General features: G+C 37.6%; 1 non-coding gene across 1 annotated transcript; it reads right to left on the bottom strand.

Annotated features, from left to right (window-relative positions):
• Positions 1 to 15,295: 15,295 nt before the first annotated feature.
• LOC104968904 (uncharacterized) lies at positions 15,296 to 21,185 on the bottom strand. Its single transcript, XR_009494911.1, has 5 exons — positions 21,071 to 21,185; positions 19,672 to 19,741; positions 19,208 to 19,240; positions 17,609 to 17,813; positions 15,296 to 15,607 (listed from the first exon to the last, which is right to left on the bottom strand). It is a non-coding gene; the product is annotated as an uncharacterized protein (transcript).
• Positions 21,186 to 24,701: the final 3,516 nt, after the last annotated feature.

Genomic DNA, 24,701 nt, shown 5'->3' with positions numbered 1-24,701 from the left:
GAACACCCAAGGTAAATAACCAGAGACTAATTAAAGGGTGTTAGTGTCTTGCGTCATGAGATTTATCTTCCTTTTACATTGCACCAATAGGAAGATGACAGAAAGGAAAGATCTGACGATAGCAGGGCCATCTTTACATCAGTCTCGGTTAATGGAATGCAGAGGAGGAAATAGAGTTGTCATTCATAAGATTTGAAAACAGATTATTCACACTTTTGTAAGACTGAACTTTTATGTTTATGAAAAGATATAGAGGATTTTTAAGAATATTAATTGCATTTTAATCAACTAATTCCACCTATTTGAATTTAAAGCTATTATTAAATGAAAAGTATCTAGCCATAGCACTTTTACATTTCAAATGTTTCTTATTATTTCAAGAACCTGAGTATGAAGTAATTCTACATATATTATGGGCTGTGGTTGATCATCCTCTTTCTAGAATTACAGCCATCAGTATTTAACAATTAGAAAACTGACCATCTTTTATATGCCCAAGAATAATTTATGTTAAATCAAAATATGAAATATTAATCAATATAAAGTAGGGATCCATTTTCATTTTGTTCTTCAGTAAATTCATCATATAAACACCTGTTTGTTGATTGATTAGTTTCTTATGAATCAAGTTGCACATAGATTTTTTTTTTTTAATTTCTGAAGGAATCTCCATAATGTTCTCCACAGTGGCTCTGCCAGTTTACATTGCCACCAACAGTGTAGGAGGATTCCCCTTTCTTCACATCTTCTTCAGCATTTATTGCTTTCACTTAGATTTGTAAATTTCAATAATATAGGTGAATCATTCTGGATGTACAAAATTAAATAACTAAATTCAGAATAATTGTTCTGTTTCAAAGACGGCTTATTCTGACTTACAAAATATATATCTTAAAGCCACCAAAATGGGGGGTATTTTAGTAAAATACTGCTAACCAAATAATTTTCCTACATAATTAAGGAAAGAATATCTGCTTTTGCTTACATTTCTCCACAAAAAAATGTTAACTGTGATTTCATTTTTTCTATGAAGTCCTCACCCAATTGTGGTATTTACAGGAATTGATGTAGGACTGCCAGGATACAAACAAGAATTAATAACAGCATTGTGTTGTATTCCTCTTTTTCTTAGAAGTATTTCATATCTTAGAATGTTCAGAGTGATGGTCATGACCCTAAAATGTTTATTCAGCTTGTACAGAGTAAATTGAAAATTTCTATTTCTCAGAATGGTTTGACTTCTGCTGTCAAAAGAGAAAGATGGCAGAATTTCCAAACTGCTAACACGAGCTGCTACAGTAAGACCAGCCATTCTGTTTAAACTGTTTTGTCACATCATTTTCCTTTGGTCATTTGGGTCAATTGATAGTTGCAAGATTAAGGTCTGGTCAGTCCCTAAATTATGAAAGTTTTCTATTCCACATAATAATTTCTCAATCACTGATTTAGAGCCATAAAATTGTATAGATTTATAGTTGAGTCTTTATTTAATTCACAAATGCCATAGACTCAAAATATCTTCAATGAGATTGTTTTCTCAAGATAATATATTTCACCTGGGAAGGATAAGAATTCTTCCCCCTACTAAAAGACAAACACTTCTACAGTGGGGCAGGAGGTGGGGGTCTCCCATCCACTTCAAACAATAATCTGAGCCTTGGGGAACTTTGCAAACTGGATATTATTCTTTTAGCACTTATAGTATTTCAGGTTCTGTTCCAGGCATTAGGCTTCTCTGGTGACTCAGTGGTAAAAAATCTGCTGCCAATGCAGGAGACACAGGAGATGTGGGTTTGATCCCTGGATTGGGAAGCTTCCCTGGAGAATTAAATGGCAACCCATTCCATATTCTTTCCTGGGAAGTCCACGGACAGAGGAGACTGGTGGGCTACTGTCCATGGGGTTGCAAAAAGTTAGACATGACTGAGCACACATGCATGCATGCTCCAGGTATTAAGGATAAGTTAGTAACCAAAGCAGGCAAAAATTGTTGCTCTGGTGGAGCTGATAGTCTAACACTTACTTGAATACTAGTGACACTGAACATTCCCCATATCAAATATACTGAACTAAGGGATTGAAAGAGTTTTGAATGATTGTTGTAGACAAACTGGGTATAATCTATACTGGAGCTCTTCAGATACCCTGGTGTTTTCCAAAGAAAAACTAAAGAAGAATCAGATCTCCTATGAAATGAAATCTGCCGGGATGTTGGGATGGTGCTGAACAGTCTCAAAACTACTAGATCACCAGCTTTGATCTAGTCATGTATTCTTCAGAGAGGCCATGGTAGACTCCTAAAACACTGCTAGAATATGGGAGGAGGACCAGCAGGGCTTCTCAGTCAGCTACAACTTCCTTTTGTTTAGATCCTGATAAGCAGTATCCATTTATGTAACTCTTACACAGTGGAGCCCTTGTATTTTATAATAATGCTGTATTTCCAGCACTATGAAATAAACATTTTGTGATAAGTGGTATGATTACTATTGACTCATATGCAGTTTTTACTCACAACAATTTCCCCTTGTTAGTATTTATTATTTCGATTGTGTAGTTTATCTCTATTTTCTCTTCTTTTGGTGGTATTCACTTGCATATGGTTTTGTTATTTTTTTTTAATGTACTATTTTATTTTTCAGCAACTTCATTAGTATGAAGCTAATCTCAATAGTCTACAATATGCTTGAAGTACAACAATGTTTGTGATAGTCACAATATAAATTACTAACATAACTTTCTATATGATTCATTCTTAAGACATCAGAAAAGTAACATTTTAGTGCAGAATCATTTATGCTTCAGAAACCATTGCTGTGACATGTGAAAATCATAGGAAAATAGCATAAAATGCTCCTAATATTATTTTAACACTGCATTGTGTTCAGTCACTAAGTCGTGTCCAACTCTGCCACCGATAGACTGCAGTACGCCAGGCTTCCCTCTCCTTCACTGTCTCCTGGAGTTTGCTCAAATTCATGTCCATTGAGTTGGTGATGCTATCGAACCCATCTTCTGTATCCCGCTTCTCCTCCTGCACTCAATCTTTCCCAACATCAGGGTCTTTTCCAATGAGTTGACTCTCTGCACCAGGCAGACAAAGTATTAGAGCTTCAGCTTCAGCATTAGTCCTTCCAATGAGTTTTCAGGGTTTATTTCCTTTGAGATTAACTGGTTTGATCTCCTTGCAATCCAAGGGATTCTTAAGAGTCTTCTCCAGCACCACAGTTTGAAAGCATCAAGTTTTTGGTGCTCAGCCTTCTTTAGGGTCCAACTCTCACATCCATATATGACTACTGGAAAAACCATAGCTTTGATTATATGGACCTTTGACTGCAAAGTGATGTCTCTGCTTTTTAATATGCTGTCTAGGCTTGTCATAGCTTTCCTTCCAAAGAGTAAGTTTCTTTAAATTTCATGGTTGCAGTCACCATCTGCAGTGATTTTGGAGCCCAAGCAAATAAAATCTGTCACTGCTTCCACTTTGTGATGGTAGCAGTAACTAAGTGAAGTCCAACTATTGGGACCACATGGACTGTAGCCTGCCAGACTCCTCTGTCCATAGGTTTTTCTAGGCAAGAATACTGGAGAGGCGAAGAGTTGACTCATTGGAAAAGACTCTGATGCTGGGAGGGATTGGGGGCAGGAGGAGAAGGGGATGACAGAGGATGAGATGGTTGGATGGCATCACTGACTCGATGGATGTGAGTCTGAGTGAACTCTGGGAGTTGGTGATGGACAGGGAGGCCTGGTGTGCTGCGATTCATGGGGTCGCAAAGAGTTGACACGACTGAGCAACTGAACTGAACTGAACTGAAGAAATTTTCCCAACCCAGGGATTAGACCCGGTGTGCACTACAGGCAGAATCTTTACTGACTGAGCTACCAGAGAAGCACCTTCTATTTTCCATGGAGTGATGAGATTGGATGCTATGAACTGAAGTTTTTTGGATGTTTTGTTTTAAGCTGGCTTTTTCCATTCTCCTCTTTCACCCTCATCAAGAGGCTCTTTAGTTCCTCTTCACTTTCTGCTATTAGAGTGGTATCATTTGCATATCTGAGGTTATGGCTATTTTTCTGAGCAATCTTGATGCTGGCCTATGATTCATCCAGCCTGATATTTCACATGATGTACTCTGGGTAGAAGTTAAACAAGGTGATAATATACAGCCTTGATGTACTCCTTTCCCAACTTTTTAGTCTGTTGTTCCATGTCTGGTTCTAACTGTTCCTTCTTGACCTGCATAAAGGTTTCTTTCCCGTCTCTTTAAGAATTTTTCAGTTTTTTTTTGTGATCCACATAGTCAAGGGCTTTCATATAGATGTTTTTCTGGAAAGCAGTAGATGTTTTTCTGGAATTTTGTTCTTTTGTCTATGATCCAACAGATGTTGACAATTTGATCTCTGGTTCCTCTGCCTTTTCTAAACCCAGCTTGTACATCTGGAAGTTCTCAGTTCATGTACTGCTAAAGTCTAGCTTGCAGAATTTTGAGCATAACCTTACTAGCATGAGACATGAGAGCAATTATCTGGTAGTGTGAACATTCTTTGGCATTGCCCTTCTTTGGAATTGGAATAAAAAGTGACATTTTCCAGTCCTGTAGCCACTGATGAATTTTCCAAATTTGCTGACATATTGAGTATAGCACTTTAACAGCATCATCTTTTAGATGTTTAAATAGCCAACTGGAATTCCATCAGCTCCATTAACTTTGTTTGTAGTTAATGCTTCCTAAGGCCCACTTGACTTCACACTCCAGGATGTTTGGCTGCTGGTGAGTGACCACACCATTGTAGTTATCCAAGTTATTAAGACCTTTTTTGAATCAGTTCAGTTCAGTTCAGTTGCTCAGTCGTGTCAACTCTTTGCGACCCCATGAATCACAGCACGCCAGGCCTCCCTGTCCATCACCAACTCCCGGAGTTCACTCAAACTCATGTGGATCACGTCAGTGATGCCATCCAGCCATCTCATCCTCTGTCGTCCCCTTCTCCTCCTGCCCCCAATCCCTTCCAGCAACAGGGTCTTTTCCAATGAGTCAACTCTTCACATGAGGTGGCCAAAGTATTGGAGTTTCATCCTCAGCATCAGTCCTTCCAATGAACACCCAAGACTGATCTCCTATAGTTCCCACCTATTCTTAATCTCTTCAGTTTCTGCTTGGTCTTATCATTTCTATCCTTTATCATGCCCATCCTTTCAGGAAATGTTTCCCAATCTCTCCAATTTTCTTGAAGAGAGCTCTAGTCTTTCCCATTCTATTGTTTTCCTCTACTTCTTTGCATTGTTCATTGAAGAAGGCCTTCTTATCTTCCTTGCTATTCTCTGGAACTCTGCATACAGTTGGGTATATCTTTCCCTTTCTCCCTTGCTTTTCGTGTCTCTTCTTTCCTCCACTATTTGTAAGGCCTCTTCAGACAACCACTCTGCCTTCCTGCATTTCTTTTTCTTTGGGATGATTTTGGTCTCTGTCTCCTGTACAAATTATGAGCCTCTGTCTATAGTTTTAACACTAGCAAAATGGAATATCATGATCTTGCTCTCCTGTAGACCATTAAAAAATAAGGCACTTTGGGGAATACAATAGATAGTCATGATCTCTACTTAAAAGAGAACTTGTTTTCAGCTGGAAGAAGGCTGTGAAGAGACGTTTGATGTTATATGGAGTCTTAAATGGGATGTCATTATGGCTTCAGTACTAGTGCACACATAACTTCATGCTTTAGTAACTTTTCTGATTTCAGTATTTCTGGGTTTCTTTTAAGGACACAGATTACAAAATATAAGGGGTAAGCACAAAACTTTTCACTTTTCATTTCTGTGAAGTGTTAATCATCCATTATGGTTTTAGGGCTCTCAGTAATTCTGTCTTACATTTACTCCAACAGGCCTTTTACTCCTTTCAGGACTTTCAAAACAGATAGCCAGGTCAATTGTGACCTACATGTGGCCAAATCCATTGCTAACGTTTAGAATCTCTGCTTAGTCTTAGCAGCCCTTGGAAATGGTGATGGCCTTTCTGACTTTAATGACTTATTTTTTGTTTGTTTTTTCCTCTCAAATCGCTGGTTGCCCTTACTTTCTCTCTAAGTTCCTTTTATTTTCTTTAAACTCTAAAGTTGAAAAAACTTTTAAAGATTCTTCCTGAGTTCATCCCTCCTCTACCTTCCCTCCAGTCTCTATCTTAGTATCATTCTAGTTGACCTACCCTATTTTATATATATATATCATCTCCATGCTGTTAACTTCACTGAACTACAGATATAAGTATCCAATAGCTTTTGTAATATCTCCATTTGTATTTGAATTAGATGCCCCAAATTTACCATGAACAAAACCTAATATTTGATCTGCAAACCTGTCCCTGTCTCAACCATGTCTTCCACTGGGGTCTTTTCCATTTTAATAAATGGTCCTATGATACTCCCAGTGGTTCAAGAGAAAATCCTATGGGTTATCTTTTGTCCCATCCTCCTCCTTTCCAACAGTCCATTAGAAGAATTATAAGCCCTGAATTTGCCACCACTTTCTAGTCTTACCTAATGACTGTGGCTCAGATCATGAACTACTTATTACCAAATTCAGACTTAAGTTGAAGAAAGTAGGGAAAACCACTAAACCATTTAGATATGACCTAAATAAAATCCCTTATGATTATACAGTGGAAGTGAGAAATAGATTTAAGGGACTAGATCTGATAGATAGAGTGCCTGATAAACTACAGAAGGAGGTTTGTGACATTGTACAGGAGACAGGGATCAACACCATCCCCATAGAAAAGAAACGCAAAAAAGCAAAATGGCTATCTGAGAAGGCCTTAAAAATAGCTGTGAAAAAAAGGGAAGTGAAAAGCAAAGAAGAAAAGGAAAGATACAAGCAGCTGAATGCAGAGTTCCAAAGAATAGCGAGAAGAGATAAGAAAGCCTTCCTCAGTGATTAATGCAAAGAAATAGAGGAAAACAACAGAATGGGGGAAGACTAGAGATCTCTTCAAGAAAATTAGAGATACCAAGGGAACATTTCATGCAAAGATGGGCTCGATAAAGGACAGAAATGGTATGGACCTAACAGAAGCAGTAGATATTAAGAAAAGGTGGCAGGAATACACAGAAGAACTGTACAAAAAAGATCTTCATGACCAATATAATCACGATGGTGTGATCACTCACCTAGAGCCAGACATCCTGGAATGTGAAGTTAAGTGGGCCTTAGAAATCATCACTACGAACAAAGCTAGTGGAGGTGATGAAATTCCAGTTGAGCTATTTCAAATCCTGAAAGATGATGCTGTGAAAGTGCTGCACTCATAATATGCCAGCAAATTTGTAAAAGTCAGCACTGGCCACAGGACCGGAAAAGGTCAGTTTTCATTCCAATCCCAAAGAAAGACAATGCCAAAGAATGCTCAAACTACCGCACAACTGCACTCATCTCACACGCTAGTAAAGTAATGCTCAAAATTCTCCAAGCCAGGCTTCAGCAATATGTGAACCGTGAACTTCCTGATGTTCAAGCTGGTTTTAGAAAAGGCAGAGGAACCAGAGATCAAATTGCCAATATCTGCTGGATCATGGAAAAAGCAAGAGAGTTCCAGAAAAACATCTATTTCTGCTTTATTGACTATGCCAAAGCCTTTGACTGTGTGGATCACAATAAACTGTGGAAAATTCTGAAAGAGATGGGAATACCAGAGAAACCTATATGCAGGTCAGGAAGCAACAGTTACAACTGGACATGGAACAACAGACTGGTTCCAAATAGGAACAGGAGTACGTCAAGGCTGTATATTGTCACCCTGCTTATTTAACTTCTATGCAGAGTACATCATGAGAAACGCTGGGCTGGAAGAAGCACAAACTGGAATCAAGTTTGCTGGGAGAAATATCAATCACCTCAGATATGGAGATGACGCCACCCTTAGGGCAGAAAGTGAAGAGGAACTCAAAAGCCTCTTGATGAAAGTGAGAGTGGAGAGTGAAAAAGTTGGCTTAAAGTTCAACATTCAGAAAACGAAGATCATGGCATCTGGTCCCATCACTTCATGGGAAACAGATGGGGAAACAGTGGAAACAGTGTCAGACTTTATTTTGGGGGGCTCCAAAATCACTGCAGATGGTGACTGCAGCCATGAAATTAAGAGACGCTTACTCCTTGGAAGGAAAGTTATGACTAACCTAGACAGCATATTGAAAAACAGACACATTACTTTGCCAACAAAGGTCCGTCTAGTCAAGGCTATGGTTTTTCCTGTGGTCATGTATGGATGTGAGAGTTGGACTGTGAGGAAAGCTGAGCGCCGAAGAATTGATGCTTTTGAACTATGGTTTTGGAGAAGACTCTTGAGAGTCCCTTGGACTGCAAGGAGATCTAACCAGTCCATTCTGAAGGAGATCAGCCATGGGATTTCTTTGGAAGGAATGATGCTAAAGCTGAAACTCCAGGACTTTGGCCACCTCATGCGAAGAGTTGATTCATTGGAAAAGACTCTGATGCTGGGAGGGATTGGGGGCAAGAGGAGAAGGGGACGCCAGAGGATGAGATGGCTGGATGGCATCACTGACTTGATGGACGTGAGTCTGAGTGAACTCTGGGAGTTGGTGATGGACAGGGAGGCCTGGCGTCCTGCGATTCATGGGGTTGCAAAGAGTTGGACGTGACTGAGTGACTGAACTGACTAATGAGACCCAGCTACTGGCATCACACACTTGACTATCCTAACAATTTCCTGTCTGATCTCACTACTTTCACTCTTCTCATCTTATAATCATTCTTCATACAGCTATAAAAATGTGACTTTTGAACATATATCTAATGTGATTATTCTCCTGTTTAAAAGCTTTCAATGAGTTCCTGTAGCACTTAGAATAAGTTCCAAGTCTTTCATCAGAGCCAATACTCTTTCTTTAGTCCTCTTACCTTATCTTCTACCAATATCTTTCAATATGTGCCAGTTTCAACAACCTTTCTGTTCCTAGAAAGGGCCAAATTCTGGGATTTCTGGGAAAATCAGGAACTTCTCACTTTCGTTTGTAGTCTCTGAAACATTCTTACCCTAATTTTTCTTGTTAGTGTCTCCCTTATATTATTCAGGTTTCAGTTTGAATGTCTTTTTCTCAGAGACACTTTCCTTGGCACTTTTTCTGGATAGTCATTTCCTTTTCTTCATCACCTATCTATCATTTAACTTTTTATTTTCTTCATAACTTATCACAAGAAATGATTTAAAAAATTTACATGTCATTTACTATTCTCTGTCTTCTTCCACTAGAAAATAATTTCCCCAGTGCATATACCTTTTTCTGGTGCATATGAGACACTCAAATGTTGCAGGAATGATTAAAAATGTGGGCTGTTTAAGTTGTAAATTCTGGCCTCACTCCACACCACTGAGTCAGAATTTTTAAGTGGAGACACGTTCCTGGAAATCTACACAGTTAATAAGCACCTAAATAATTTTGGTACAGATGAAAGTTTGAAAACCACTACTTTCTTCTTGATGAAGACAGAACCTGGTCATGAAGAACTTCTAAAGTGGACAAGCATATTATCTGGAATTCTAATTTATTTCACTGAAGAGCTAGTATATGTGGTTGAGTGATGCATTTTTATGAGATTCGTTTTTCTGTGAGAGCCTTAGAACAGACTTCCCCCAACTGCTGGGGAAGCTGGGCTCTAGCTGAGCTCTTGTTTGAAGTGAGGGCAGCTGGATTTCAGTGTGGCCCTAAATTCTTTTTTTTTTTTTTTTCCCTTCTTCATTCCAGGACCAAAGTCTTGAACTGTTAAGGGAACTTGGAGGCTTTCTTAGGCTCTGGGATGGAGGGCACTTCAGTTGTCAGTGCTTCACTTTTCCCCTTGTTTTGTGGCTGATTGCCTTCAGCTACCTTGATTTGACCCAACTTTGACTGGAAGTTTCAACTCTGCCTGGGTGCCAATAAATTGACATACATATTTGGGAAAATACTATCTCTTGGATATCTTAACTATTTATATAAGAAAATAACTCATCAGGTGAAATTTGTTCTTTATATTTTTATAACAGAAATGTTGTACACTGAACAACAAGAACATTGCTAACATATTTATTTCTTTTCCCTTGGTTTCTCAGGTCACAGGGTATTTCTAAGACTAAGAGAACTTTATAAATCATTTGTATATTCATTAGAAATAGCTTCTAAATGATTTTATTTCCATTTTTTCCCTCTTTTTTACTTTGCTGGTTGAAGCTAAATGTTATTAAAAATACCAATTTGAGGATTGAATTTATCCATCTGATAAGCATCTATTGAACATCTAATTTATGTTTATCTGTCAATACCTATTTATCCTTTCAGGTTCAGCTCAAAGTCACTGGTAGGACCTCACCAAATTTGTGCAGGCAGAACTAATTTTTTCTTTGCTTAAAAACAAAATGACCACCCCCCCCAAAAAAAACCCCCAAAAAAACCCTCTCTATGAATACCTTATTGGAACATTCATTATATTTCTTGAAATTGTATACATGTTTTAATTTCCTCTTGCTAGACTAAGATCCTTAAAGCTGAAAAATTAATAATTTTGTTCAAATCCCTAGCATTTAGCAGAACAATTGACACATAAATAATACTTAGTTTTTTAGTGAATGGATAAAATTTGGAAGATTATATGGGGGACATATGAGTCCTTTCCTGCAAGGAAGTAGCAGAATACTGGAGTTGAATATAACTCTTTGTTTAGTTTTCCATGACAGCTTTTTTCAATAATTAGTACATAAACTCTACATGAATATGGCCCCCAGTGTCTCTGTAGCTGACTACATTTTAAGATGGCATAATGTGTTCAGGGACACACTGATTTTTCCAACTGTTTTAGATGAGTTTAGGGGATTGGTCTATGGTCAATATAGTTTGGAAAATGTAGTGAAGCAAAATTATTTTTTAAACAGGCATTTTTAAGAATGTTACCATGTGTATATAGACTGTAAATTTATGAGAGATATTTTGAGGATAAATATTTATTTGAGGTGCCACTAGTGATATTAATGTTTCAAGAAACATGCTTTGGTAAACAGTGCTTTAGTGGGTCCTATCTTTTTTAACCAACCTTGGATTACAAAAGAAGATGAAGGTTTGATTGACAGGTTTATTGGGAAACTACACCACCAACCACAATAATAAAAAATGTCAGGACCAAAAATGATGTTGTCCAAATACACTGGGAGAATAATTGATTCACTTTAATAGAATATATTTGCCTCACAAATGTAGTAGATAAAACATACGATGTTTTCTTTTTTCCTCAGAAGTTTACAGTGATGTAATTAAGCTGGATAAATTAAAAATCCTATTCCAAGAGTTAAGAAATATATCAAAGACTAAAAAAGAGGAGGGAAGATCATAAATTATTTGCAAAGCTGTCCTCCTAACCTTCAGAGCAGCCAAAGTTTTTCTTCGGCTACTCTTCAGGGCTCGGGATCCCTATCTTCTTTATGCCTCTCCATCTTGCTTTCTCATGACTGCCTTTCCTCAGTCATTCAATGGCATTCAATTTGTCAGCTGTAAGGTTGGGAAACAATTCCTATAAAATTAATTTTTCAAATTATATTGGGGACAGTGTGGTCCTCTGGCTGTCACTCATATAGTTTTAATTGGGATCACTAATTTTAGTACCAAAGAAGGAATGTTTAATGTTTGAGGAAATTCTGATCCCTGAAAATGGTTGACAGAGACAGCAGTTTCCCTGCTCAAGCCATGCCAAGAGGCTCATTAGGCTGGCCTTGATCTACAGCCAGCTTATGGTCATGGCAGAATTTCCCGCACTGATGCTAAGGGTCCAGTGATGACTTAAACTTGGGGTGAAGAGATGTAATCTTTACTCAGTGAGAATTCTAATTTCCTGATAAATTATCTATGGGACAAAGGCTCCCATTGTGACACAATGAAAGGCTTATTGTGTAGGTAGATTCTTGCTGGATGACTTCTGTCATATACTGCAGGGAAGCTTCTTTTCATTGCCACATGCTACCTTTTTTCCTTTCAGGGGTTTTGTTTCTAGAATGTTCATCATTGAATTTACGGGAACTGATGATTAGGACAAACTGATCCTCAATAAAGGTCACAACCCTTTGCTATATGCACTTACCTTTATATGCAAGATAAGTTATACTTGATAAACTGAAAGTCTCTGAGCTTGGTTTTCCCATAGTTGGTGAAATATTAAATGCTTTAAGACATTGTGTGTGTGTGCGTGTATGTGTGTGTGCATGTGTGTGTGTGTGCTGCTTTCATTATCTTGGGGAATCGTTATATTCTTATGATACTCCAGGGGATCTTGGGTGGCCTTGGCTGGCAATGGCTTGAAGTAGGGCTTGGGTTCCTAGCCAGAGACCGAGGCCAGGTCACAACAGTGAAAGCGCCAAATCTTAGCCACTAGACAGTGACAAGGTCAGTTACAAGGGCCCTGGCACTTTAGCTTTGCAGAAAAGAATTTTCATAAAGACGCAAAGTAGTGAAGCAAGTAAAAAGTATTTATTAAGAGGAAAAAAAGGACAGTACCAGGGGTTGGACACGTGGGTGGACTCAGAGAGTGAGAGAGTTGCTGAGTCGTGCCCTCATTACAGTTTGAATTACTTTTATGCAGCACTTCTGAGTTTCCTTTGGTCAATCATTTTGATTTACTTGGTTCACAGTCTATATTTGGTATATCTCAGGATCGTCACATGTGTGCACATGCATCTCTTAGCCAAGATGGATTCTACTGAAAAGGCTTACTGGTAGAACATTTCTTGGCATCACTCCCCATTTGACCTCCAAGGAGCCTTTCTGCACATGTGTGGCCAGGGAGGTCTCCTGACTTTGAGAATGAGAAATATGTGGTCTGAGCTGGGCCCAGCCTGTCTTAATTGTCCTGCTATTCCCAGCTTGGAGTTTCAGTCCACAAGGAATGAATCTCCAATCACTTTACCCTGAGGAGGGCACAGCTACCTCCATCTCACAGGAACTTGCAATCTCTTCAAGAAGGAAACAGAAATAGAAATTATTTATTTTACTAGAGTGTAAATTATAAGAAATTCATAAAAAAGTGGGGAAAAAGCAGTGGAAGAGAGTCAAATGTAAGTGATGCATTCTGTTTGGAGAAATAGGAGAAAAATTTTCAGGCAGGTCATAATATTGGATTTGGACCTTGAGAGATAAATTGGATTTAAACAGTGAAACAGAGGAATGGATATTGCATGAGGAGAGAGCATAATAAGCAAAGGCACAGTTGTGTGTGACATCCAGTGGTGGGAATGATGATGGCCTAGTGTGCCAGTGGAGAATGCAAGGGAGGCTAGAGGTGGGTGGCTGCAGGGATTTGAAAAGAAGCTGGAGGTTAGTATGTAGAGGCCTTGAATGCCATGTGGGGGAAACAGACTTCTTTCTTTCTTTTTTTTTTTTTTGAGTATGATACCATTTCTATAAAGCTCAAAACAGCAAAATTAACAATACAGTACTTTGAATGCCTTATATGCATGGTAAATGTAGACACAATTTCAGAAGACTACAAAGTGTATGATCACATTTTTATAAACTCCAAATAGCAAAACTAGCATGAGTCATTTTTAATAATTCTTGCATATGGTAAAAGTACATATGCAGAAAAGAAGTAAGAATTATAAGCAAAATTTACAGTGAGGAAAAACACACAGATCTTTGCAATGGCCTTCATTGTATTCTATTCTGTGGTTGGAGTGGGGTTTGCTTACCTAATTATGTTGTGTTGTACACACATATATATGTACGTAAATGCATGGAGGGCTTCCCTGGTGACTCAGACAGTAAAGAATCTGCCTGCATTGAGGGAGACTGGGGTTCAATTCCTGGGTCAGAAAGCTCCCCTGCAGAAGGGAATGGCTACCCACTCCAATATCCTTGCCTGGAGAATTCCATGGACAGGGAAACCTGGTGGGCTGCAGTCCGTGGGGTTGCAAGGAGTCAGACACGACTGAGACCCTAACACTTTCATTTTCACTTCACTATGCATAAATGACAGATAATCAGTTGTATGGATAATATTATACATTTAAAAAATACTATAATTTGAAGCCAGACTTCTCCCTGGCTAATATTCTAAGTAATGTCAGTGTTAAGAAGCCATTCTGTAACTCCGGTTCTTTGCTCTTCAAAATTTAAAACCACTGACATTAATTCAGTAGTGCTTCTTCCTGATCCTTGTGTTTCTACTTGCAGAGGTCTCTCTGAATTTCCCCTGTTGGCTGATTCCCTTGCAGTCTTATTGTAGGCAATAAGAAGCCTTACAAGGCATTTGAGCAAGACAGAATAAAGGTCATTATATGTTTTTAAAGCTAACTCCAGTGGCAGTTTGGCACTGGAGTTATTAGCATAGGACAGCCTGGGGGCAGTTACCCTTATTAACATGAATTTGATATTTCTTCCTGAAATAAAGAGAAAACAAATGGACTTAACTAGTCTTTGGCACTGTCATTGTGGAGTTCTGGACACAAAATTTATTTGACTAAATATGCTGCTAAAACAAAAGCACAAGATTTGGATGCTGGTTTTTACTTCTTTTCTGCCACATGCTATGATTGTGAAGGACATTGGACTTTCATAATATTCAATTTCCCCCCACATAAAATGTGATTACTGAAATGAGATTATGTGGAGATTTGGTGATAGAATGATTTGAAAAAGAACTCTAACCTATACGCTTGATGTAAATGCTATTTTTAGGATTACCCACCCATTACCCTTTTCTTTTTTTTTTTTTTAAATTAGAGAGAGTATTTGGTTGTTTTTGATATCCTTTACCAACATATCAAGATTAATATGCTACAGCATATAAATTTCAGACTAAAATGAGTAATTGAGTAATTCAGACTCAATTAATCAAATGTGTTTTTGAAGTAAATTAAATCGTCTTCTAGTCTCATTAATACAAGCAGTAGAACTATATAACTGAAGGAAAGCTACACAATAGCCTGGAGTTAAAACTCCCCTCCAGGTTCTTCTCCCCACCATTCTAAACAGAATAAAGAACCTTCTCCCCCAAGAAAGGAATGGACGTTAAGACTGATTACGTTCAGCTCCCAGCTAATCCCAGTCTCTGGCGGTCTCAGGAATTCCTTACCCCAGTTGTAGAAAGCTAACTAATCAAAAATAATCATGAGGAAAAACAGACCCCTTCAAAACGATGTATCTCTGCATATATATACCTACTCTCTTCTTGACTTAGTGCAGCAGCTCTCTAATCTGACTGCTTCTCTTCTTGCCTCATTAAAGGTGATCTGTTCCTGTAAAGTGCTGGTCTCCTTCCTTTTCGGAACCTTGTCTTCTCTAATTCCCTTACGCTACAATAACATAAGCTACTGAGTAGGCTTTCAGTCAAGGTAATTCCAGGGCTAGAGAATTCTGGTTACCTCCACTCCAGTACTTTCCTTGGAATAGTTATCATCAGGAAGTGTATATTAAATTAATCTGTTAAAACTTATTTTGCATTCCTACTGGCAATGCAGATTTAGAAAATGGGAAACCATGATCTTATATGCTTCTTCAATCACATTTATTTTTCTTTGATTAACAGGAATATTGATTCTTCAAGGAAGTGGCTCATGTTCAATTTTGCAGTGACCTGAAATAAATCACAGATATAAAGTTATTAAACTCAGTGAGTCATGTGCTTGTGAATGTGTAAGACTTTTTGCTTTTTAATTACAAATATTGGCTCAAAAGTATATCTAGTTCAAGGGCTGGGAAACTTTCTGCTCAAGACAGAGTAGATGAAAGAAAGAAAGCAGAGACTTTTAGTGGTTGGAATTAGATAAAAGATCTACCCCCTCGCCCCCCACCAGCTGGGTCCTAATGTAATCTTTAGTACCATTTACATTGCCTCAATTCATTGGTAATTAACAAACTATCAATTTGTTTTTGAGATGATGAGATAAAAGGGACCTTTATTTCAGGTGGAGCATTCAGTCTTTAGAATGTTATTTCATTGTGATAAATAAAAGTTAAATGAGTTTTGATACTAATTAGAACAATGGATGATTTTCTAAGGAATAGGCTGAAGTCTACTTTAGACCCTAGATCCACAAGTTCATCAATTATGATCTTTACTTTGATTAAAACTTTACCTTCTTTGGGTGCTCTGATTCAGCCCTTAAATGCACCATTGTTGATGATAGTAGAAAATGTTAAAAATATTTTTCAAAAATATTTTCATAAGAAAGATTATTTCTATTGCATCACAGCAAGTGAGGGATTCAAACTGCCGTGTAGGTTGGATCATACAAGAGCACACATATGTACCTGTGAGTTGTGTTTAGTCACTAAGTTGTGTGTGTCTTTTTGGCTACCCCATGGACTGTAGCCTGCAAGGCTCCTGTGTCCATGGGATTTCCCAGGCATGAATACTGGAGTGGGTTGCCATTTCCTTCTCCAGGAGATCTTTCTGACCCAGGAATCAAAACCGCGTCTCCTGTTTGGCAGGTAAATTCTTTACCACTGAGCCACCAAGGAAACCCAACCTCTGAGTAGAGACACTGACACTTTCTACCAGAGAAGGAGATTGAAATAAGTTATAACCTGGGCTTCCTGGTGGCTCAGATGGTAAAGAATCTGCCTGCATTGTGCGAGACTCTGGTTTGAATCCTGGCTTGGGAAGATCCCCTGGAGAAGGAACTGGCAACCTACCCCAGTATTCTTGCCTAGAGAATTACATGGATAGAGATGCCTGGCAGGGTCCGTGGGGTTGCAAAGAGTCAGAATGACTGAGGGACTAACAAACACACAGAGACAAATTGTAACTTAATGGGGCTAAGTGAAAACATTGCAACATTTTTTTTTCCCCATGAAATAATGCATTTCAGTCTACAGACAGCAAAGTAAAGAAAACACATGTTGGGTAATGTGTATGTTTCCATGCTGTTTCAATTCATCCCACTCTCTCTTCCCCACACTGTGTCCACAAATCTGTTCTTTATGTCTGCATCTCCATTGCTGCCTTGCACATAGGTTCATCTGTACCATCTTTCTAGATTCCATTCACATGTGTTAATATACAATATTTGTCTTTCTCTTTCTGACTTTCTTCACTCTGTACAACAGGCTTTAGGTTGTAGGATGAACTCTAGGTTCATCTACCTCATTAGGACTTACTCAAATGCATTCTTTTTTAAAGCCGAGTAATATTCCATTGTATATGTGTACCACAATTTCTGAATCCATTCATATTACCATATGTAAAATAGATAGCCAGTGGGAATTTGCTGTGTGACACAAAGAGCTCAGTCCCGTGCTGTGTGACCACCTGGAAGGGTGGATGGGGTGGGAGACGGGAGGGAGGTTCAAGAAGGAGGGGTCATGTGTATGCCTGTGGCTGATTCATGTTAATATATGGCAGAAACCAGCACAGTATTGTAAAGCAATTATCTTCCAAAAAGAAACAAAAACAAAAAAAGACACATACTGGGGGCTTCCCTGGCTATCCAGTAATTAAGACTTGGAGCTGCCAATGTAGGGAATGTGGGTTTGATCCCTGGTCAAGGAAATAGGATCCTCCTTGTCACACAGCTAGAAAACAACAACAAAAACCCCCTCAAAATCCCACATGTTTTGTATTCTGCATACTTACCACTTATTTCATCTTAAATTGCACTGGGACTTCTCTTTCTTATTTACTTCTCATTAAGAGGAGTAGTTGCAGAGACAGATGCAGGTACTGGAATGGGAGGATAAAAATAGGCCCACCATGGACAGAGGAATCGTGAATAATGGCTGCGTGGATATTGGTAAGGAGGAAAAAAGAACTGTGAAGATAGTTCATCACTCCCACTGACCTGTTGAGAGAAAGAAATTGAATGAACATACAGATCTTCATTTTTAAGTAGAGGCTTTAGAATCTCTGAGATATTTACCTTTTCTGTGTTTACTATGAACAGGGATTTGATTAATTTGCATCATTTTAGAAAAATGTAGGAAATCACTTAGAGATAACCATGTTCTTGTACCTTTCTACTCATAGCCTGATGATTTTCCTGGTAATTGCTTCTGTAAGTGCAAGATCAAGGGGAGGGTAGTGAGGAGGAGATATCAATTTTTTTCTCTTTGCCTTTATATAGGGTCCTTACCCAAAGATACAATCTCCTCTATTTCATTTCTTTCTTCCTTCTTTTCCTCTCTACTGTCCATCCATATTCTTATCAACTTCTGTATCCTTAATTCTCTATAGTTTTGGCCTCAATCATGCTTGCTTTAAGATAATAAGATTCAGTTCAGTTCAGTTGCTCAGTCATGTCCAACTCTTTGCGACCCCATGAACTGCAGCACACCAGGCCTCCTTGTCCATCACCAACTCCTGGAGTTTACCCAAACTCATGTCCATTGGGTTGGTGATGCCATCAACCATCTCATCCTCTGTCATCCCCTTATCCTCCTGCCCTCAATCTTTGCCAGCATCAGGGTCTTTTCAAATGAGTCAGCTCTTCGCATCAGGTGGCCAAAGTATTGGAGTCTCAGCGTCAACATCAGTCCTTCCAATGAACACTCAGGACTGATCTCCTTTAGGATGGACTGGTTGAATCTCCTTGCAGTCCAAGGGATTCTCAAGAGTCTTCTCCAACACCACAGTTCAAAAGCATCAATTTTTCAGCACTTAGCTTTCTTTATAGTCCAACTCCAACATCCATACAGGAAATAATAAGATTAATCTGAGTATAAACAAATTCCTAAACAAGAGCTTCCTGTTTAAAATTTTATTTTCTTTTTCTTAAACATTTTTTAATTAACTGTTTAGACCAATATAAGCTGTTAGTGAATTTTCCACTGGTGGGGCCATCAAAGAAGGCCCAAATTCCCTAATTCTCAAATTTTTATATTATCATTTTTATTATCTCTTCTGGACTGGGTTTTGTAGAGTTAAAGTGGAATAGAGGGATGAGCGAGTATCAACACTTATTGGGCTAGTTTTAGTAAAAGATGTGTTATAATACAATTCATCATTGAGTGATTCAAGTTTCAGTTTGGACCCACTGTTATGTGAGATGCTGAGATAATTCTCTTTGTAACAAGCAAAGGTCATATCCCTGGAGGCTGAATCTCTGTTGAGTCTAATACCCAAACTCTGTAAGGATTTCTCTGGAGTTTGAGAAGTTTGAATAAAGGAACATCTTTAACACAGTTATGGATATTTCACATGAAAATCACACATGTTAAACAACAAAATGTAACTTACACTTCGTGCTTCTTCTTCCGTGTCTTGAGAGACCTAAAGATTAAACAGTGAAGTTAATTCAACTCATGATAATAAAACACACAAACTGAGAAACATACATATGTATGAAGGAAATAGTTTAACTATCCACTACTCAGTATTGTTTCATAGTAGCCATTTGTTTAATTTAGGATTTGAGCTTCCAGAAAATATTCTAAGAATTATTTTTCTGAAAAATGTTATTATTTATTCTAAACACCTCAAAAAAATTCACCACTTCATCAAGACTATGTAGAATTAAACTATACATGAAACAGTATATGATTTATAAAACTGCATAGAATATAATGTAAAAAAACCAGATATTAGACATGCTTAAAGTAGAAACATTTCCTAGGATTCATGAATTAGAACAATAACCACAGCAAGAACAACCAAAAAACCAACAACAACCCATAAATACTCTGAAATACGGAACTACTCACCGGGAAACCAATGGTTATTGCCAAGATGGCTGTGAGCAGAAGGAGAACTTTCATTTTATTCAGATGTAATCTAGAAGTAATAGAAAGACCAAATGTCAACACAAATTCAGTAGATCTAGTTGTAGCACATATTATGTTACTAATAGCTCTTACAGCATCAACCTATTTGGAGACCATTATTTTTTTTAGGTAGAATCTAAGGTGTTTTGCAATTTTGATGTTACATCAAGTTTTTAAAAAACAAATATTCACATATTATTTAAGAGTAATACTTCTCTGTACATGCTAATAAGAGTAGCTGCTGGAAGGAAATACAGCCTTGGGCTATACAGAGACTTAGTGTGGGGATAAGCAATTTAGGGCTTCCCTGGTGGCTCAGATGGTAAAGAATTTTCTTGCAATGCAAGAAACTTGGGTTCAGCTCTTGGGTCTGGAAGATCCCCTGGAGAAAGGAATAGCTACCCACTCCAGTATTCTTGCCTGGAGAGTTATATGGACAGAAAAGCCTGGCAGGTCATAGTCCATGGTGTCGCAAAAGAGTTGGACATGACTAACAATATCAAATATAGAAGAAAACAGAGAAATCAAGGAAAGATTTTTGGAGACAGTAGAATTCAAGTGAACCTATCTCAAAGGGGTATTACAAATATTAATTCAAGGATGATTTAAAACCACCTGAAGCAAACAGGTGAAGCACATCATAGACTCTTTCAGATCTTGTCTTATAGACAGGACTCAGCGTAATTACCAACTATCACCTCTTATTTTTCTACTTCTCAAACTGTAGTACCCATAGCAGTATATAGCTGTATGCTGGGGAACACATCCAATGTCTCTGAATAAATTAGATGCATCTTCCTGGAGCATCAATTTCATTTAAGGATTTATAGGAAAATCCAAGTAATTTTTACATTAAAGTCAACATGATATTTTAAAGTCAACATGATATTTTATAGAATGGAATGTAAATACAGAAAATTTTAAAGAAAAACAGGAGGCCACAAATAGTCACATGTTCATACTCTAGAGAGTATGTGGTAGTGCATGTTCCTTTCATTTACTGACTTAAGCTCATAAATCGATGAGCCTTAGGCTCTTGTAGCAGTAACAGTGTGCCACCAGCACTCCAGCCCCCATAAAGATTTCTTTATGGCCATTCTAAAATATGTACTTACGATAGCTGGGTGATGATTTTAAGAAAGAGTCTTATAAATAGGTATACACTAGATGATTGTCTAATCACTTAAAGATTACAGATTTAAGCAACCATTACATGACAGTCTCAATAATTTTAATTTTGACAGTTTACTGGATATGTCTATCTCTCTAGATAACATATATAAAGGTATATAATATATCTTGATATATTAAAATCCATGATACTTAAGATCTCTCTTACCTCAAACTTCCCAGTCCGTTCCTTCTCTGGGATGGTGTTATAAGAAATGGAGGTGACTGGCTCTGGAATATCCCAGCTATTTTATACACTCTGAAGTGAATGGGATGAAACCTGTGGTTTGAGAGCCTCTCCCTGGGATCAGTTATTAGTTGAATCATCAACTATCACGATGTGTTGAAATTGTGGAATAACTCACATTTACAGTTTCATTGAAACTTTGGCTGAGTGACTACCAAAGGCAACTATTTGTGTTTTCTTTTCAACTTGTGCAAGTTGTGTATTCAAAGCTTATCACTTCACATAAAGTGGCCCTCTGCTCTTTAAATTTTTTTCCTCTAATTTCTACAATTAAAAAAATTATTTTCTCAGAATCCTATTGGTATTGATTATAATCAATTGGGAAGTTTTTTTGGTTGTATTGTCATTTTAAGAAAGTAAATAATCTTAAAAACGTTAAGCATGGGGTTGATATCTTTTGCATGATTCTACCTTTAGTTCTTTGATTTCAGTGAGCAGCCCTAGAGTTTGAAAGATCAGTGGACCACATTTGGAAACATCAAGTATCTTAGTTACCTTATGGAACATGACAATTTGCTTTTCAATTAAAGATGCACTTAACACAAGAGAAGATGTCTAACCATCAAATGTGGTTAGATGAGCCCTCAAAAAAATTCAAGAATCACTTTAAATTTCTATGCATAAAATTTGGGCTTTTTATCATATTTAAAGAGCCCTCAAAAATATTGCATACGTGCATTCAAATTTTATTTCATCAGAGTTTTATATGAACAAAATTGTAGCAATGCATCAATGTCCCTCTTTTCTTTTTTTTTTCCTAGAAATTAGTTCTCAAAAAAACTCAGAAAAATAGTTAACAGCTAACATTTCCTGAGGACTTTTGCTTAGGTACAATCCCAAGCACTTTGTATGTATTACATCATTTAATCCTCAAAACAACCAACTCCAAAAGCAAAGTATTAGTATTATCAGCATAGTCCCCATTTTATAGAAAAAGAGGTTGAGAGGTAAGGTATCATAATTAGTACTCTGGCAGAGATGGTATTTAATACCCACAATTTGATTCCAAACCCCAGACTCTTGCCTAATGTCACTGTTGCAGGTTGGCAAAATCAGTGCAAAAGCAGGGAAACATTAAACTTTGGTTGCTTATAATTGAATATTCAATCTTATCACTCTGATTGAGAAAACTGCTTCATTTAGAAACCTACTTTATTATAACTAGTATGTTTTTGAATATCAGTTTTCATTTTAACCAAGATGGGATTAGAGTTGATTTCCTCAGGACTAAGATAGCAGGTTGTGTGTGTGCGCACATGCAAATGTACGTGTGTATTTGTATGCACACGTGTATAACATATTCACTTCCTTATCGTTCGTGTTTTAATTTCTTATACTTACCTAAAATTGTTCTGACAAAAGGTGCCAGTTGCCTCTTAATTGTGATGACAATGACTGCTTTTCTGTCCTTATGTTATAGACATTTGGGGGTATTTAATTATGATGACTATTCCACTCAGAAAACTGTTTTTTTTTCCCTGGGTTTCCTAAAACCACTTTCTCTTGTTCTTTTTCAGTTTTTTTGATAGCAACCTTCAGTCTTTGTGGATTCTTTTTCTTCAGCGCATTGTACGTGACCTTTTATGTATTTAATCTACATGTGCTCTGCATAATATAGTTGACTTCTGACTCCCTAACCTATGTCTTTATCTTGAAGTCTAGCTGCATATTCCATTCAGATGTTTGATGAGTATAATTCAAACTGAACTTATTGCTTTTACTTCCCAACCTCTCCTCACGTTCACCTGCTTCCTCAGCTGATGTTTGTCAATCTTCCATCCATGCCAGAACTCCAAGACTCACTCTGTCTTTGCCTTGTCCCTCTTCTCTGGCGTCTAACAGTGATTAAGCGTTTCCTTGCTGTGTATTCACAGACTCAGTCTTTTCCATTCTCATGGCCATTTCCTTGTTTCAGTCCTTCATTTTCTTTTGGATTGTATCTATAGCCTCTTAATTTGATTCTCTGTCTCCATTATTCTCCTCTCTCCAACCCATCTTCATCATATTTTTCCGAAGTGTCTTTTAAACCTTTTAAAATGCAATTATATTGATTCTTCCAATCCATGAACATGGTATATTTCTCCATCTATTAGTGTCCTCTTTGATTTCTTTCACCAGTGTTTTATAGTTTTCTATATATAGGTCTTTAGTTTCTTTAGGTAGATATATTCCTAAGTATTTTATTCTTTTCGTTGCAATGGTGAATGGAATGAATTGTTTCCTTAATTTCTCTTTCTGTTTTCTCATTATTAGTGTATAGGAATGCAAGTGAAAATGAGTATACTACCCAAAGCAATTTATAGATTCAATGCAATCCCTATCAAGCTACCAACAGTATTCTTCACAGAGCTAGAACAAATAATTTCACAATTTGTATGGAAATACAAAAAACCTCGAATAGCCAAAGCGTTCTTGAGAAAGAAAAATGGAACAGGAGGAATCAACCTACCTGACTTCAGGCTCTACTACAAAGCCACAGTTATCAAGACAGTATGGTACTGGCACAAAGACAGAAATATAGATCAATGGAACAAAATAGAAAGCCCAGAGATAAATCCACGCACATATGGACACCTTATCTTTGACAAAGGAGGCAAGAATATACAATGGATTAAAGACAATCTCTTTAACAAGTGGTGCTGGGAAATCTGGTCAACCACTTGTAAAAGAATGAAACTAGAACACTTTCTAACACCATATACAAAAATAAACTCAAAATGGATTAAAGATCTCAACATAAGACCAGAAACTATAAAACTCCTAGAGGAGAACATAGGCAAAACACTCTCTGACATACATCACAGCAGGATCCTCTATGACCCACCTCCCAGAATATTGGAAATAAAAGCAAAAATAAACAAATGGGACCTAATTAAACTTAAAAGCTTCTGCACATCAAAGGAAACTATTAGCAAGGTGAAAAGACAGCCTTCAGAATGGGAGAAAATAATAGCAAATGAAGCAACCGACAAACAACTAATCTCAAAAATATACAAGCAACTCCTACAGCTCAACTCCAGAAAAATAAATGACCCAATCAAAAAATGGGCCAAAGATCTAAATAGACATTTCTCCAAAGAAGACATACAGATGGCTAACAAACACATGAAAAGATGCTCAACATCACTCATTATCAGAGAAATGCAAATCAAAACCACTATGAGGTACCATTTCACACCAGTCAGAATGGCTGCGATCCAAAAGTCTACAAATAATAAATGCTGGAGAGGGTGTGGAGAAAAGGGAACCCTCTTACACGGTTGGTGGGAATGCAAACTAGTACAGCCACTATGGAGAACAGTGTGGAGATTCCTTAAAAAACTGGAAATAGAACTGCCTTATGATCCAGCAATCCCACTGCTGGGCATACACACTGAGGAAACCAGAAGGGAAAGAGACACATGTACCCCAATGTTCATCGCAGCACTGTTTATAATAGCCAGGACATGGAAGCAACCTAGATGTCCATCAGCAGATGAATGGATAAGAAAGCAGTGGTACATATACACAATGGAGTATTACTCAGCCATTAAAAAGAATACGTTTGAATCAG

Source organism: Bos taurus, chromosome 6 (assembly GCF_002263795.3).
Source record: "Bos taurus isolate L1 Dominette 01449 registration number 42190680 breed Hereford chromosome 6, ARS-UCD2.0, whole genome shotgun sequence".
NCBI classification, from domain to species: domain Eukaryota; kingdom Metazoa; phylum Chordata; class Mammalia; order Artiodactyla; family Bovidae; genus Bos; species Bos taurus.
This window is presented reverse-complemented; position numbering and strand designations above follow the sequence as displayed.